Source organism: Natator depressus, chromosome 25 (assembly GCF_965152275.1).
Source record: "Natator depressus isolate rNatDep1 chromosome 25, rNatDep2.hap1, whole genome shotgun sequence".
In the NCBI taxonomy this organism is placed as follows: domain Eukaryota; kingdom Metazoa; phylum Chordata; order Testudines; family Cheloniidae; genus Natator; species Natator depressus.
Window position 1 is genome coordinate 6,484,511 of NC_134258.1, and position 17,074 is coordinate 6,501,584.

A 17,074-nucleotide genomic window follows, 5' to 3' on the forward strand; every position below is an offset into this window, starting at 1 on the left:
GCATTTTTATTTCCATGCTTTTCATTATTAAGCGGAGCAGATCAGCTGTCCGACAGCAGCCGTAACTCTGTACAGGAGAAGGGGTGATGAGGACTACCACGTGGAATGGGAATTTAGGAAGGCAGATTGTCATTTCAAACGACGGGCGGATCCTCTGGACAGGAACAGATCTGTACACGAAAATGGCAACTTTGCCACAACCACGTTTGCATATATCCGATGGAAAAAGCAGTGAAAGGATGCTTAAAATGGCCCTGCCACATAGCAGCAGCATTTACCAGTACTATCTCTATTCCCTCCTCCTTCCAGCCCCCCCACACTCTCTACTTTTACCCAGCTTGCCTCCTGCACCCAGAGCAACGAAGCTCTTAATGCTGATCCAAGTTGGCATTCAGCCAAATGCTGGGATCGTCACCCCTATGGTTGCAAAAAAGCACCGTGGGATCATTAACAGCCACAAGTGGAAGGCCTTGGCTTTAGGCTTCCTCTGAAAGAAAAACACATTCAGCAGCACAACAGTGGCCCAGAGTAAAGGAGGTCCCACCCACGGAACTTCCCAGCTTCTGGGGAGTCCTGGGGAGGAGGAAGAATCCGGAGCCCTTTGCAGACAGGATTGCTGCTGCACTAGGAGCTGTACAACAGGTTCGGGGTCCATGGCTAGGCCTCGGAGGCACTACAGTGGCACAGTAATAGTCGGAGTACTATTTCCCTCTCTCAGAAGAAGGGCAGGGGGGCAGGGGTGAAAGCGTGGGCTTCGTGGTGACGAAGTGTCCCTGCCATGTCAACGCTGGATGGGCTAGCGGACTCCTGGTGGATTCTAACCTTGATTCTTCCACTGACTTCCCTTGTGCAAGTCACAGCCTCAGACTGTGCCTTAGTTGCCCCTCTGTACAATGGGGACAACAACATTAGTTACCTGCTCCGAGGGATTGGGAGGATTAGTTTGTTTCTGAGCATCACAGTGTGTAAGGGTTTGATCCTGCATAGTGCTGAGTGCTCAGGCCCCAAGCTGGCAAAGCATTTCAGCACCTGCCTAGCTTTACCCACGTACGTAGCACCACTGAATCACTGGGGCTCCTCACCTACTTAATGCGAATCGTGGGCTTAAGTGCTTTGCAGGATCAAGACGGGGTTGTTCTGCCCCTTCCTGGATCAACGCCTAAGAGTCTAAGGCTAAATATTATTTCGAGCAGGGCTGTCAATTAATCACAGTTAACTCACGCGAGTAACTCAAAAAATTAATTGCACTTATAACAATACCAACTGAAATTTATTAAATCTTTTGGATGTTTTTCTACATTTTCAATATTGATTTCAATTACAACACAGAATACAAAGTGCACTGTGCTCACTTTATATTATTTTTGATTACAAATATATATACTGTAAAAATGATAAACAAAAGAAATAGCATTTTTCAATTCACCTCGTACAAGTACTGCAGTGCAATCTCTTTATCATGAAAGTGTAACTTACAAATGCAGATTTTTTTTGGTTACATAACTGCACTCAAAAACAAACCAGTGTAAAACTTTAGAGCTTTCAAGTCCACTCAGTCCTACTTCTTATTCTGTCAATCGCTAACACAAACAAATTTGTTTACACTGACGGGAGATAATGTTGCCTGCTTCTTATTTACAATGTCACCTGAAAGTGAGACCAAGCGGTCGCATGGCACTTTTGTAGCTGGCGTTGCAAGGTATTTACATGCCAGATCTGCTAAACATTCATATGCCCCTTCATGCTTCAGCCACCATTCCAGAGACAGGCTTCCATGCTGATGATGCTCGTTAGAAAAGAATGCATCAATTAAATTTGTGACTGTACTCCTTGAGGGAAGAACTGTATGTCTCCTGCTCTGTTTTACCCGCATTCTGCATATATTTCATGTTACAGCAGTCTCGGATGATGACCCAGCACATGTTCATTTTACGAACACTTTCACAGCAGATTTGACAACATGCAAAGAAGGTACCAATGTGAGATTTCTAAAAATAGCTACAGCACGCAACCCAAGGCTTAAGAATCTGAAGTGCTGTCCAAAATCTGAGAGGGACGAGGTGTGGAGCATGCTTTCAAAAGTCTTAAAAGAGCAACACTCTGATGTGGAAACTACAGAACCGGAACCACCAGAAAAGAAAATCAACCTTCTGCTGGTGGCATCTGACTCAGACGATGAAAATGAACATGCATCGGTCCTTGGTGCTTTGGATCATTGTTGAGCAGAACCCGTCATCAGCATGGACACATGTCCCCTGGAATGGTAGCTGAAGCATGAAGGGACATATGACTCTTTAGCGCATCTTGCACATAAATATCTTGCAACACCGGCTACAACAGTGCCACGCAAATGCCTGTTCTCACTTTCACGTGACATTGTAAACAAGAAGCGGGCAGCATTATCTCCTGCAGATTGTAACCAACCTTGTTTGTCTGAGTAATTGGCTGACCAAGAAGTAGGACTGAATGGACTTGTTGGCTCTAAAGTTTTACACTGTTTTATTTTTGAATGCAGTTTCTTTTGTACATAATTCTACATTTGTAAGTTCATCTTTTATGGTAATGAGATTGCACTACAGTACTTGTATGAGGTGAACTGAAAAATAATTTTTTTTGTTTTTTGATTACATATTTGTAATAAAAAATAAATATAAAGCGAGCACCGTACACTTTGTATTCTATGTTGTAACTGAAATTAATATATCTGAAAATGTAGTAAACATCCAAAAATATTTAAAATAAATGGTATTCTATTGTTGTTTAATCACGTGATTAATCACAATTAATTTTTTTAATCACGATTAATTTTTTTAATCGCTTGACAGCCCTAATTTCCAGTTTTCTTTTCTTGCAAACCAAAACCTGATGCTTCAGGTTAAAATTCTCTCTCATTAACTCACTGCCGCTTATTAAAAACCGAGACCTTAGACAGCTTGATACAGAAATCTGTTTTAGCTCTTACTAACATTGGTTTTCCGCCATGGCATAGGGATGACGGCCACGGGGTACGGATGACGGCTGACTCACCGCGGAGCTCCAGGGTTAAAAGTGTGATTTGCTCCAGCTTGAGCTAAAGTGCCCAGGCAGGGCAGTCTGGGGGTGTTACAGACTCATATCCTCTGTGAATCGGCACAGAATGGGACCTGTAACACACACTCAGCCAGTTACACGTGCACACCAGTTGTTAAGGTCAGCACATCTTAGTCCTTAATATTTGTTTAGTCCCGAGAGCATGCTCAGCACTGAGGTATTATTGTAGGGTTGCTCCTGGAGGCTGGGGACCCTCCCGATGGTTTTGTCATTGAAGAGTTCCTCAGAAGAGCCGTATCTGCCAGTTTGCTCTCGGCAGGTTGTTACTGAGGGTCGGAATGCACACAGGGGTTTGTTATCGTAGGATTGCTCACAAGTGCCGGACAAGTGGCATTAATTATCAAGGAGCACTGAAGTATTTGGTTCTTTTAAAGCTTGCCCAGAGTTAGCAAGAAGATGGAAGCCAAAGCAAGAGCAGGTTTCATCTCCGCCCTGCCTGCGTCCCCTTTAAGAACAGGCAGCTGATGTGAGCAAACAGGCAGCAGTGGGCCGTCAAAGCCAATCTGGCATCATTAACACAAAGCAGGCAGAGACTGAGAAGTACCATCTGGAAACCTCACTGCTTAGGGGCTTTGCCCTCTGTGGATACCTAAGAGACCCAACCCAGGGAGAACCTTCCTCCTGTGACTTCAGAGGGAGAGAGACTCCATGTTCTGAGTGGCAGGCAGCAGACGATAAAAGGCCAGAGGTGCAGAGCTTGGGCCACGGGTTCCCGTCGTTCTGACTGAGGAAGAGGGGGCATTACAGAACCTGCATGTCACATTGGAGCCACACAGTAAGTCAGTGGCAGAGCCAGGAGTGAAACCCAGGCGTCCTGCGCTAACCACTAGACCACAGTCCCTGCCATCGCCCTATATCTGACATCTACAATAGCTAAACATCCCTTGCAGGCCCCAATCCACGGGAAAGATGCCCATCATTTGTTCTGGTGGGGAGGGAAATGTGGGGGCATTGATGGCTCCTGGGTTTTGGAACCGAATAAGGACCCTCTCCTAGGCCTTTGGCTTGTACCCATTTCAGGGTACTCCTGCCTGCATTCAGTGGCCTTTAGAAAGGAGCTGGGAACTTTAGTTCAGTTCCCCGTCACCTGGGGCCAGGACTCTTCCACACAGCCTCAGCAGGGAGGCCAGAGACTGCATGTGGTCCATGGAGAACTGCCTCCCCACTGGCCCTTAGAAATGGCCCCTGCGAGTCAGGATTGCAGTTCCCTGGTGTGAGCGAAGCTGCCCCTGTCCGGGGGGTCCCTGTTCTGGGGGTTCCTGTTCTGGGAACAGAAAGAGGAGTTCACTCTCTAGGGCCGGTTGCCAATCTGGCACCTTTCGCCATCCACAAATAAAGACGTATTGCAGAGACAGCCATGGCCAGTTTAGGATGTCACAGCTGCCACTCAGCTCCGCTTGGAACGTAATGGCCAGGCAGCAACAGAACTGCTGTAACACACAGGGGCCTGACCCCTTGAGCCCAAGGAGGATCTTTGCTGGTGCTGACAGTGTAGGGTCTATGATACGCAGCTGAGCAGTTCCGATTCCACCCAGCGGAGGGCCAGGGTGGCACATACCCAGCATTCCATTCATGACTCGATCCCATTGTCCTAAATTAACAAAAGTTACCCAGAGCCCCACGCCTGCTGAGTAATAGTTGCCTGTGAGGAGCCACTGGAAACATCTCTCCCAGAGAAGGGATGAGGTCTGAGCAAGCGGTGGGGATGTCTGCACTGCTGGCACAGGGCATCACAGCTGTGGGGATGTCTGCACTGCTGGCACAGGGTCTGACTGCAGCTCACGCAGACTTACCCCAAGCTAGCTTTAATCTAGCTAACGCAGGCGCTGGAGCAGTGAAGCCGGGGGCAGCACAGGAGTTAGTGTGGAGTATCCACCCGAAGAATCACCCAGAGCTCCAGGTGGGCTTCTTCAGCCGCTTCCACAGTGGCTTCACTGCTCTGGTACCACCCTAGCTAGATGAAAGCTAGATGGGTATGGCTAAACGGGCTGCAACTGCAGTGTAGACATACCCTGTATCTGTCGTGGTGGAGAACACACATTCCCACCAGAGTAGCTGTGCGGCTTTGGCTTTGGGCAGCTAAAAATCAAGGTGGGGACAGGGCGCGGGGGGGCTCATTCACTCATTGGCTGCCATGCAGCCCGAGTGACAGGCACTGGACGTTCAACTGGCAGGTCCCAGCTGCGGAGCTCAGCTCAGCCTGTGCGGCGCACGAGAGAGGTTTGCTGCAGATTGCGACGGCCATGAAAAATTCAGAGGGAAAGAGAAAAACAAAAACAAATCAATAAAAGAGAATTTGGCCCAGGGAGAGCGAATGACTCTGTGAAGCCCAGCCTGCTCCTGGAATGTCCCTACGGTCTGACGGCTCTTTTGAAAGCAGCGAGGGGCTCTTGGAGCTGAACGGCAAAGCTGCTGTGAAGAAACCTATGAGCGGCAGTGCTGGGGAGGGGTCTAATTAGGGAGGCCAACCTGGCTGAACGCTGGAGATGGCCCCAAATATGGAAATCCCGTCGGGCTGGGTCTCTGTGCCCAAGAGGGAGCTTGCAGAGGCATGGAGCTGGCTAGCCGCACAAGAAGTGGAGCGGAAGAAGGATTTATTATTTTTTAAATGCCTTGAGTGGCATGGGAAGTAACAGCTTGATGAAGACAGAGCTTTCTTATCTCACTGAATTGCCAAGCCCAGAGGAGAAATATGGCCATTTCAGAGAAGCCGGCATTTCTCCTCTTGTAGTAGGGGTTTGTTGAGCAATGACAGTGCGACTGGTGCTGTACAAACAGGAGGGTAATGCAATAGATTGCAGTTTCCTCGGGGTAGCTAAGTACAGCTAAGATTTCTCCATTCCATCTTCCATCTGCCTGTAACATAGTCCTCTCTCCCACACGTGTGTATGGATAGGAGTTCTATTAAAACCAAATCCTTACATGCGTGTGTGTGTGATATATTACACACACACACAGGAAAGTCTCTCCCTAGCTATACTGTCTGGGCCAGGTTCTGCTCTCAGCTACGCCAGTGCAAATCTGCAACAAGGAGACGAATGTCCATGGATTTGCTCCACATTCTCACTGCTGTAAATGAGAACAGAATTTGACCCTGTCTATCTAGCAGGTAGATCTTCCCAGCAGTGACTGAGCGTGTGCTGTGGACAGCATGGTTTAGCATATACAGCAGTGTACATGGAGGGGAAACACCTGGGTTCGATTCCTGGCTTTGCTACCGTCTAGCTGTGTTATGGTGCAAGTTGCTCACCTCAGTTCCCCCACCTTGAAATGCGGAGGCATAACACCACCTGCCCCAGAGAGAGGTTTAGTGAGTATTTGTAAAGCTCTTTGGGCTCCTCTGATGAGAGATACGATTTCTTAGCTCCTACACATTAGGCCCATAAGTTATTCAACCCACTTCCCAGTGTAATGCCTGCAGATCCCTGGGCATCATTCTTCTGCTCTGCCTGGGATATCCCTTAAGGGATCAAAGATGAGAGGCAGTGCACTCCGGGACTGATACACTCCTTAGGCCTGGTGCAGAAAACCAAGCTGGATACCCTCCCCTGGGGGCAGGACTTCCAGCAATGCCACTTTTAGGATACTGACATGATTAAAGGAGAGAAACATACAAGGCTGCCGAGCCCACCCAGCAGCCAAGACAGAGAAGCAAAGCAATGCTTCCAGAATTTCCAGAAGCAAATCCAGCTCCACTGGATCCCCTGAGCCTGTCCGGGGGGGCTGATTACATTTTTCTTGGGGACCTAGAACTCACAAACAAATCCACGTGCTGCAGAAACAGACAATTGCTAACTGGATCCTGTGCATGAGACAGGACGAGACCCCGGGCCTTTCCATTCCAAAGACACAAGGCTCCACCACCGCCTTTGCCAAAGGAGATCTCGGAGTGTGCGGCCGTCATAGGTCTCTGAGGCTGTCTATCAGCCAGCCACGAGTAGACAATAGCACACCATCGCAGACATGCAGGGCTTTGCTGGAACTGCGCCCCTAGTCAGCTGACATTGCTTATGTCTAACGTGTAGCCTCCTGAACGGGTGTGTTCTGGGTGCACTTGCAATCCTGGGAGTCAATCCTTGCGGAAGGATTTCCTTTGTCTATAAAGGTAAACTGTACCGAAACACTTGAAAAATAGCCTCCCACAAAACTCAACCGATAAAGCCCAGAAGTCAAAAAATCAATGCTCCTAACACAGCCAGCCAGAGCCAGCGTTGTCACCTTTCCAAGATCTCTTGTAGGTTTATTGCTTTCCTTTGTCTTTTTTTCAAATCTCAGCTTAAAACATTTCTCTCCCTCGCCTGCTCGTTTTGCTACCCCTCTGCGGCTTGCCCCACTACCCTTTCTTCACTACACAATGTCTTTGCACCATGGCGGTCTGTAATTAATTCACAGTAACACGCTGCACTTCAACAGCTCTTTTCATACAAGCATCTCAAAGTGCTTTACACACATTCATTCATTAAGACTCACGGCCCTCCTAGGACAGTGGTAGAGAAGTATTATCCTCTCCCTATTAAAAACGTAGCATCAGTGATTAATCAAGGGGCTGGCTGGTACAAGAGCGGTGAGTGGAGAAGCACAAAAAGGCAGTTAGAGTGGTTAGCCAATTGGACAAGAATATGTATGACACCACAGAGCAAGTACTATTACATCCATTGTAAAGGCAGGGAAACTGAGGCACACAGTGAAATGACTTGCCCCAGGTCACACAGTGAACCAACGGCAGAGCTGGGAGTGGAACCAAGGATATTTCCCTGCTCAGCCACAATACTCCTCTGGGTCACTTTAACTCTGTAAAGAGATTTGGGATACAGGCTGATAGCAGATCAAAATTCAAGTCACCAGGACAGCATCAGGTCCTTCATAGGTACATATGGAAAGTCACTGCAAATATTAAAGAATCCAGTTCAAGACATCGGCGCTAATATTCAACGTCCTCCATAGGACTGGCCCTCGGTAGGTGAGAGATCACTTTCCTCTCGTGCTACAGCCTCCCATGGCAGCTATGATCCAGTAGAATGACACCATCAACTACTCCCAAATTTTACGAGACAGAACGTGCTTAGCGACTGGACCAAGACAGTCACCAGTGACCATGAGAGTGCACAGCATTCGGGGCATCAGCCAGCTGAATCCAAAGGCTACACCAGACACACTACTATCAACGCTGCCAACTGGGAAGAGTTGTCCAGAGACAGATACAAGTTTCAGACAATTGAAATAGCAAGGAGGTGCTCAGTTACAACAGTGAGGGTGGGCACGATATAGAAACCCAAACAGATCGGAAGTCATTGGCAGCACAGCTCATCGCTGCGCCAATATTCCAGACTGTTCACAACGGTCTGTTCATCTCGCCCAGTCTTCCCCTGCCTCAAAAAAAAAAAAGCGACTTCCTGAAATAGAACAAGCGTCTCAGCACACCGCTCTGAGCAATCAGACAGGCTCAGAGAACATGCCACAAACTCCCACAGACAGATCGGGGAGTGCTGGATTGAGCAGGAGTTATTCACAGGCCAATGAAAAATAGATTAGAAGAGGCCACATTGATTCCAATAGGATCGATTTCCAGTCTTTAAATACTGAGTGCAAATACAGCCAGATGCCCATGTCCTTCTGTGCAATCAGCTTCCAAATTAAATGTTTAATTCAGGCCTGTAACATGGCTTAGAGGGGGGACTGCAGTGATTAGTTATACGGCCTCAGAGCAATAGATACATCACTAATAAAGCCAGAAGTCTCCAAGCAAACTTTAAAAATGCCTTTTCCGGTTTCAATATCTCCATAAGCTTAACATAAGAATGGCCATGCTGGGTCAGACCAATGGTCCATCTAGCCCAGTATCCTGCCTCTGACAGCGGACAATGCCAAATGCTTCAGAGGGAATTAACAGAACAGGGCAATCTTGAGTGATCCATCTCCTGTCATCCAGTCCCAGCTTCTGGCACTCAGAGGTTTAGGGACAGCCAGAGCATGGGGTTGCATCCCTAAACATCTTGGCCAATAGCCATTGATGGACCTATCCTCCATGAACTGATACAATTCTTTTTTGAACCCTGTTATACGTTTGACCTTCACAAAAGCCTCTGGCAATGAGTTCCACAGGTTGACTGTGTGAAGTAGTGCTTCCTTATATTAGTTTTAAGCCTGCTGCCTATTAATTTCATTGGGTGACCCCTGCTTCTTGTGTTATGTGACGGGGTTGTGATGGGTTGGATCACAGAAACCCCCTTGCGGCTGCCAACTGATGTGCCAAGACTACTTCTGCCCCTGCTTTCCCTGCCAGCTTGGGACTCCAGAACCCTGCCTCGTTGTGCCAGACACGCTTGCCGGCCACAAACACAGACCCAGATCTGAACCACCTCTCACAAACTGCAAGCTTATCTGAAAGCAGCGTAAGAAGTGTTCCTGTCTCCAACACTCAGATGCCCAATAGGGTCCAAATCCCAAATAAATCAGTTTTACCCTGTATAAATCTGATACAGGGTAAACTCATAAATTGTTCGCCCTCTGTAACACTGATAGAGAGATATGCACAGCTGTTTGCCTCCCCTCCCCCAGGTATTAATACATACTCTGGGTTCATTAATAAGTAAAAAGTGATTTTATTAAATACACAAAGTAGGATTTAAGTGGTTCCAAGTAGTAACAGACAGAACAAAGTGAATTACCAAGCAAAATAAAACAAAACACGCAAGTCTATGCCTAATACAGTAAGAAAACTGAATACAGATAAAACCTCACTCTCAGATGTTCCAATAAGCTTCTATCACAGACTGGACACAATACTTTCCCCTGGTACAGCCCTTGTTCCAGCTCAGGTGGTAGCGAGGGAATTTCTCATGATTGCAGCCCCCTTTGGTCTGTTCCACCCTCTTATATGGCTTTGCACAAGGCAGGAATCTTTTGTCTCTCTGGGTCCCCACCCCGCCTTCTCAATGGAAAAGCACCAGGTTTAAGATGGATTCCAGTACCAGGTGACAAGGTCACATGTCCTGTGAGACCCCCAAGCTTTCATTTCTCCCAGCCTGACTCACAGGAAGGCCTGCCTGCAAACTGAGCCATCCACAGTCAATTGTCCTGGCTGATGGAAGCCATCAAGATTCCAAACCGCCATTAATGGCCCACACTTTGCGTAATTACAATAGGCCCTCAGAGTTATATTTCATATTTCTAGTTTCAGACACAAGAATGATACATGCACACAAATAGGATGACCACACTCAGTAGATTATAAGCTTTGTAATGATACCTTACAAAAGACCTTTTGCGTGAAGAATATTCCAGTTACATTATATTCACGCTCATTAGCATGTTTTCATAACATCATCTAGAGTGCAACGTCACAGGGGTAAATAACACTTCCCCGTTCACTTTCTCCACATCATTCGTGATTTTATAGACCTCTCTCATCTCCCCCATTTGTTGTCCCTTTTCTAAACTGAACGGTCCTAGTCTTTTTAATCTGTCCTCATACGGAAGCTGTTCGATCCCCCTACACTTTTGCTGCTCTTTTCCATACCTTTTCCAATTCTAGCATTTCTTTTTTGAGATGGGGCGACCAGAACTGCACGCAGCATTCAAGGCATCGTGGATTTACATAGTGGCATTATGGTATTTTCTGTCTTATTATCTATCCCTTTCCTAATGGTGCCTAACGTTCTGTTCGCTGTTTTGACTGCCGCTGAGCCCTGAGCAGACCTTTTCAAAGAACCTTCTACGAAGACTCCAAGATCTCTTTCTTGAGTGGTAACAAGATAACGGAGAACACCGCTAGTGCTTTACCCAGTGAAAACTGGTAGGGGGTCTGCTTGGACTCTGTGGCTGGGAAGTAGAGACCTGCCATGACTGGGCCCCAAGAACCTCCTGAGAGATGCGAGGCACTCCCGATAAGAGCTGAGGGCACGGCGCACCTTGCGGGATGCGTAAGGTTGTAGGAAGCTCAGCCCACCCACTGGAAAGCCTGGGAAAGGCCCAAGAGTTTCCAACCCGTAGCACAGCAAATTCTTGTCTTAATTTTGAGGCCACTGAATTGAGGCTGAGTTGCACGAGCGTTAATGGGAGAAGAATTTTGGCTCACTGAACTTAACTTACTCATTGCTGCCATCCCAAGCATTCAGAAATCCTGAATCCTCCCCTAAAAAGGTCATGGGATTGGCTTAAAATCTTGAGGGTTTTTTTTAAAGAAGAAATAATACATTTGGGGCCCTTTTTATTTGTCTTCTAGTTTTTGAGCCTGCTGGTCGCACTCACGTCACAGGTTTCAAGCTTTACTCTGCAACCACTATGGCTGAAGTTTAACTTTTTCATTTTTAAAAGGAAAGCAGAGATTCTCCTGCAATCTTATAGGACCTTAAGACAGACTTTAGACATCCTGAGATTTGCAGTAAGAACACAATAGTTGGCCACGCGTGAAAAATTCCCTGCATTCCGATATATTGGAACCCCAGAGCCAACCCCTGACTCTCAGTTTGGATCTAAAATTCATCTCTCTATGCCATCTCTTTTCCAATGGCAGTTTCTCTCCCCCCCCCCCCACTCTCCCCAGGTCTTAATGAGCGCCATAGAAATGCCTATGAATACATAAATTAGATTAAATTAAACCAAATCAATCAAGAGGCTGTCAAATTGGCAGCTTCCTATTGGGTTTTTAACTATCCTTATACAATCGTATTGAAGGACACAGTTCACATTTCTTGTATTGAATTAACTCTTTCGCATATCTACATGTAATCATCAGACTTGCTTTTGTATCACACTGCTGTTTGCATTACAGCCCACCATAGCTTGGAATTTTAAAGATAATAAAAATGAAGTCATACTTAGCACAATCTCTTTGTTATGTTTGTACAGCACCTTTCACAGTGGGGAGGCACCCCCACAATTCAAATAATCAATCATCATTACCCTCATTTTATGCAGGGGTAACTGAAGCACAGAGAGGTTAAGTAACTGGCCCAAGGTGATAAAAGAAAGGTAGTGGCAGACACAGGAATAGAACCCAAGTGTTCTATCTCCCAGCCCTGTGCTTTGTCCACTGGACCACAATGCACAAAATGTGTGATCACAAAATGGCCACAGTAACTCACAACTGAAAAAGCAGAGGGTCAAAGTAGCTTCATTTTTAAGGCCAACAATAGAAGTCGGCATTTCAGCTTTAAAGATGAGCTAGTGTCTCATGGAAAGAAGGTTCTGTCTAGGGGCAGTTCTGTTTTCTGGGTGGTTGTTTGGTATCTTTTTACTCCCTTTGACTTTTATTAATAGAAACATTCATAGGAAAATGGGATTTTCTTAAGAGGTTATTCTCTTCTATTGCTTCTTTCTCCCAACTGAGATCAGACAAGGGAGGACCAGAAATGGCTCACTTGATTCATTCACAAGGGAATTCCCAAACTGGACGAGATTAATGGGCCTGTCCATCCAACAGCCTGTCTCCAACAAGGCAGAATTCCAAATAAACCAGAGGAGGGTTAAGACTCTCATACTCACAACAAAGACCAATCCACAAAATTGTGTAGTGGAGCCAAACTTTTCCAAAGCCCCAGGCTGTTCAGATCTACCCACAATGCAGCTAATTTAGCAATTCTGTGCTACACTTTGGAGGAGACTGGTGTCAGTTTATGCCTATCCATCAGAGCGCCCATAAGGGTGGAGCTCAGATGGGAGCAGACACAAGCTACTGGGGGGGCACAGCACTGGTCTTGAGGTGCGGGCAGTGGGACCGTGGGGTTCCCACTGCTCAAGGAAGAGGTGCCAGAGAGGGTGTGGGCACCCTAGGAGTGGGCCTGAGAGGCCGGACTAGAGACGCCTGGAAGCTGCTCAGAGCCAGTTGGCTTAGAAGGGAGGCTCCAAAGGCTGGGTCCAATACACCTACCTGATGACGGTTCACTAGGGGAGACTGAGCCAGAGCTGGAACAGGGGGAAACAGAGAGATTCAGTGACATGTTCCAGGTCACACGGGGAGTCTGCAGAGGAGCCAGGAGCTGAGCCCATGTTCTCCAAGCCCCAGTCCAGTGCCTGAACCACAAGACCACCCCGGCTCCCACTTGTACAGAACCCACCGCAGCAAACAACACGCCACTGATACACTCAGAGGGAAACCACGTCCACGCGCTGCCACTCGGGTGTCAGATCAGCACGGGGGGGGGACGGGGAGGGGGACAGGGACTTGGGCATCCATTCACCCCACCCCGTCACTCAGTCCTGCTTTCTTGAGGCTTTTTAACATGCCTTCGGCGCGTCTCCTCAGAGCCCCCCTCAGTGAGCATCGCTGCCATTGGATCTTAAAGGCAGAGGGGTCCTGCTCTGCATGAGGAAGGAATTCCCTGGAATTCCACAGGGAGGAATTTCCTGTCCTCCCTCTTCTGCCCAAAGCTTCCCCTCCCCGCCCAACGTGCCCCAGGCCCAAAGAATGACCTCGGAAGCACAGGCCAAATGCTCAGCGCAGATGCTTGAAATGAAGCCACGTGAGGTTCGGCCAACAGCCGTGGACTCCCCCAGCGGAAGCATGACGAGACGGACCGTGCGAGCTCCCCCTCTGCTGTGCTGCCCCGTAACTAGAGAGGGTGGCAGCCGGGCAAGGACCATGCTATGGGCCATGGCTTGTAACAAGATCTGCTCATCTTCCGAGTGCCTGGCAGGACGGCTCAGGAAACTGCCTGGCTGCAGATGGAGATGACAGGAGGCAGCATCTCCCTGCTGGCCACACAACCCACTCCCTTTCCCCAGAGCCAGCCTGCTTGGAGTCCCGTGTAGGCTCAGCCAGGCCTGAAGGAAGGCAGGGGGAGGTCCCTGGGGGTCAGATCCCTCCACTCCCCAAGCCCCACAAGGAAAAAGCAACTCAGCTCCAGACTTCTCCTTCCCTTCCCATCCCCCAGACGAGAGTGGACTCGTGCTCCCCTCCCCACCGTCAGCATGGGTATTCTTCAAACCTCCAGCCCTTTCTGCCCCACCTCCAGTGTTTCAGGCCTGGGAAAAATCTTCCCACAGCAGGAGGGCAGAGGCTGTTTCAAACTTTATTTGGTCCAGCAGGGCTAGGGACGGACACCTCCCAGAGCCAGTGCGTTCACAAAACTTCAGGCTGCTTTTTTCCCTAGAGGGACGACACCAAACGTTTAATCCCCCTGCTCCCCATGCCCTGACAACAGCGTCCCTGTATTCAAAAACAACAACCGACAGACAAAAACCCAAGCACCAAAAACTCACCCAAAGCAGACAACAAATGTGTGCACTCTCGGATAGCCCTAGAATGCCCCTGAACTAGGCTGGCAGAGATGGGTTTCATACGCCGGCAGTGTACGTCTCCTTCTAGTGGCTGCTCCAGCAACTGTACCAGCCAGCTATATCAAAACAAAGCAGCTATTTATTTAGCTCGAGGGATAAGGGATTTTTGGTGCAGCAGGTCTCAGGTTCAATATCCACTGTGGCGTATGTGACCACCGTGCTGTATATGGTTACCCTGTTGTCTGTAGTCATTTATCCAGTCGTGTTTCTCTTTCTCTCCTCCCTTTCGTTCAGCGTCTGTCTGTCTCTCTCTCTCGCTAGATTGGATTTTCACTCTGCCCCATTCTCTGCTTTTTCCCCTCTCCCTCTAGGCTAGGGTGACCAGACAGCAAGTGTGAAAAATCAGGACGGGGGCGGGGGGTAATAGGTGTCTATATAAGAAAAAGCTCCAAATATTGGGACTGTCCCTTTTAAATCGGGACATCTGGGCACTCTACCTAGGCTCCTCTTCTCACAGCCTCCCCCGTGCAAAACACAATCCCACAGCATTGGCGTTGAAACTGAAACTAGGATCTTTGAGAGGAAGCATCCACCTAACTTTAAAATGGTTTGCAGAAGGGAGCAGACAGACTCTGGGCAGCAGGAAATTGGAAAGGGTTCAGAAAAGAGATACACGAATGATTCGAGGGCTGGAAAACATGCCTTAGAGTGAAACCCTTAAGCAACTCAGTCAATGTAGTTTACCCAAGAGAAGGTTAAGAGGGGACGTGAGGATGGTCTACAAGGACTCACAGGGGGGAAGGGATTTCTGGTACCAGTTTAATCGAGCAGGAAAAGGCATAAAGAGAGGCTAAGAGTTGGAAGATGAAGCTGGACTTATTTCAGGCTCGAAATGAGGTGCAGATTTTGTTAGCAGCAGGGGGAATCAGCGGCTGGAACCTCTCTTCTGAGAACACGGTGGATTCTCCATCCCTGGAAGCCTTTCAAGCTAGCCTGGATGTCTTTCAAAAACAAAACAAAACTCATGCTACAGCTCAAAGAGAAGCTTTGGGTTTGATGCAGAAGCTTCTCTGGCCTGTCCTGTGCTGGAGGTCAGATACCATGACCCCAATGGTCCCTGCCGGCCTTAACAGCTGACACCAACTCTCCGCTCACTTTCCGGGCAAACTAGACTGGCCAAAGCCCTGGGGAAGCACACTCCAGAGCACAATCCTGTCCTGCCCCCGTGGGAGGGGGCGAGATGAACTCAGCTCAGAGCAGCCGGAAGAGGAGGGGGCCCGGCGCGCCGTGAAGGGCAGAGAGGGCTCATTTCGGACCACAGCCCCTTTGCGTTTTAGAAGAGCGTGATAAGCCCCCTGCCCGCTGTGCTGAAGGGGGTCTTCTGATAGCAGCGTCTGGGCCAGGAGATGGGGCGGGGGGGGGGGCAGAGAGAGGAAGAGATGCCTCAAGCAGAGGCTGGGCCAGGAGTTGGAGGAGCGGAAGCACAGAAGGAGCAGACCAGGGGCAGAGGACCTGGGAGGTGGGGGGAAAAGAGCAGAGGAGGAACAGAGGAATGGGAGAGAGCAGGTGGATGGAGGGGTGGACAGAAAGGGGGGGGCAGAGAGGGGGGACACTAGACCTGCTGCAATACCCAGCCATGCCCAGGTGGACACAGATCCCAAGGCACAGGCTGCTCCCTGCTCTCACCCCCACACACTGCCAGGGGGGCAGCCGGTTGTTTTAACCCCATTCCCCCCCCCACCCCCCCAGCCCGGCCCCGCAGCTGGTGCAAGCATCGCCGGGCGCCCGGGGCTTGGCTGGGGGGCACCTCTCCAAGGCACAGGGCAGCCCCCCCCCCCAGACACCCCCAGCCGGCGCTTGCCCTCAGGCCCGCAGGCATCGCCCGCTTTCCAGCCCGCAGCGGGCACGGCGAGCCCCGGGCCCCCCGCTGGGAGCTCGCCAGCCGCCAGGACCTGTAGGTCTCCGCTGCGCCGGACCCCCGCCCCCAGATCCGGGCAGGACCCTCCCGGTACTCACCGCAGCGGCTCGCCCGGGCTGCCCATCCCGCTCGCCGGGGCAGGGGCCGGGCTCGGCTGGAGCTCGCCGGGAGGAGAGACGCCCGGATCCCCGCTGGTGCCGCCAGGAGATCCCCGCGGGGGGCCGCTCCCGGGGCCTCGGACTGAAGAGCGGCCGCAGCCCCGGCCGAGGCGCTGCGGGAGGTTTCCGCGGCTCCCCCCCCACCCCCGCCGCGCCCGGTGCCGAGCCCCGGCGAGCCCCGCCGGCCAGAACTTCTACGGCGGGGTCGGGGACCCTGGCGAGCGCCCCCAGCCGCCGCTGGGCGAGCGCAGGGAGCGGGCGGGCTGGCGGAGCGGTCCCCGGGCAGAGGGCTGGAGCGTCCCCGCCCGTCCTCCAGCCAGGGTGGCGGCAGCGGGGACCGCCGCCGTGGCTGGGAAAGCCGCGGCGGCCGCGGATCCGTGGGCCAGCAGCTCCCCGGCAGCTGCAGCCGGGCTCTTTGTCTGAGACATCGGGGAACGCGCTGCCCGGGGCCACCCCTGCAAAGAGGCGCCTTCCTTGGCTGCTGCGCTCGGCGAACCCAGGCTCACAGACACCCCGCGCAACAGATGGAAGCCGCAGGGAGTCGGTGCAACAAGCCTGGTTTGTCCTCTTGCCCCCGCCCCCGGCCACTCCCCCCACGGGCATCTTTCTGGGGGCTGTTTTAGGCTGATTGCGTCAGCTCCTTCTTTGTGCTCTCCCGGTAAACACTCCGCACTGAGATCGCCTCTTT

At 50.2% G+C, this 17,074-nt stretch overlaps 1 protein-coding gene across 3 annotated transcripts in view; it reads right to left on the bottom strand.

The window, feature by feature from the left end:
- The window catches only part of LINGO3 (leucine rich repeat and Ig domain containing 3), a 97,808-nt gene extending 81,379 nt beyond the window's left edge, over positions 1-16,429 (bottom strand). For 2 of the 3 annotated variants that reach the window (XM_074939653.1, XM_074939652.1), the window contains exon 1: positions 16,327-16,417. The gene's annotated coding sequence lies outside the window, so the exon portion shown is untranslated. Of the gene's footprint in view, positions 1-16,326 lie in introns of all 3 variants that reach the window. The other variant, XM_074939655.1, reaches the window with a different exon arrangement.
- Positions 16,430-17,074: the final 645 nt, after the last annotated feature.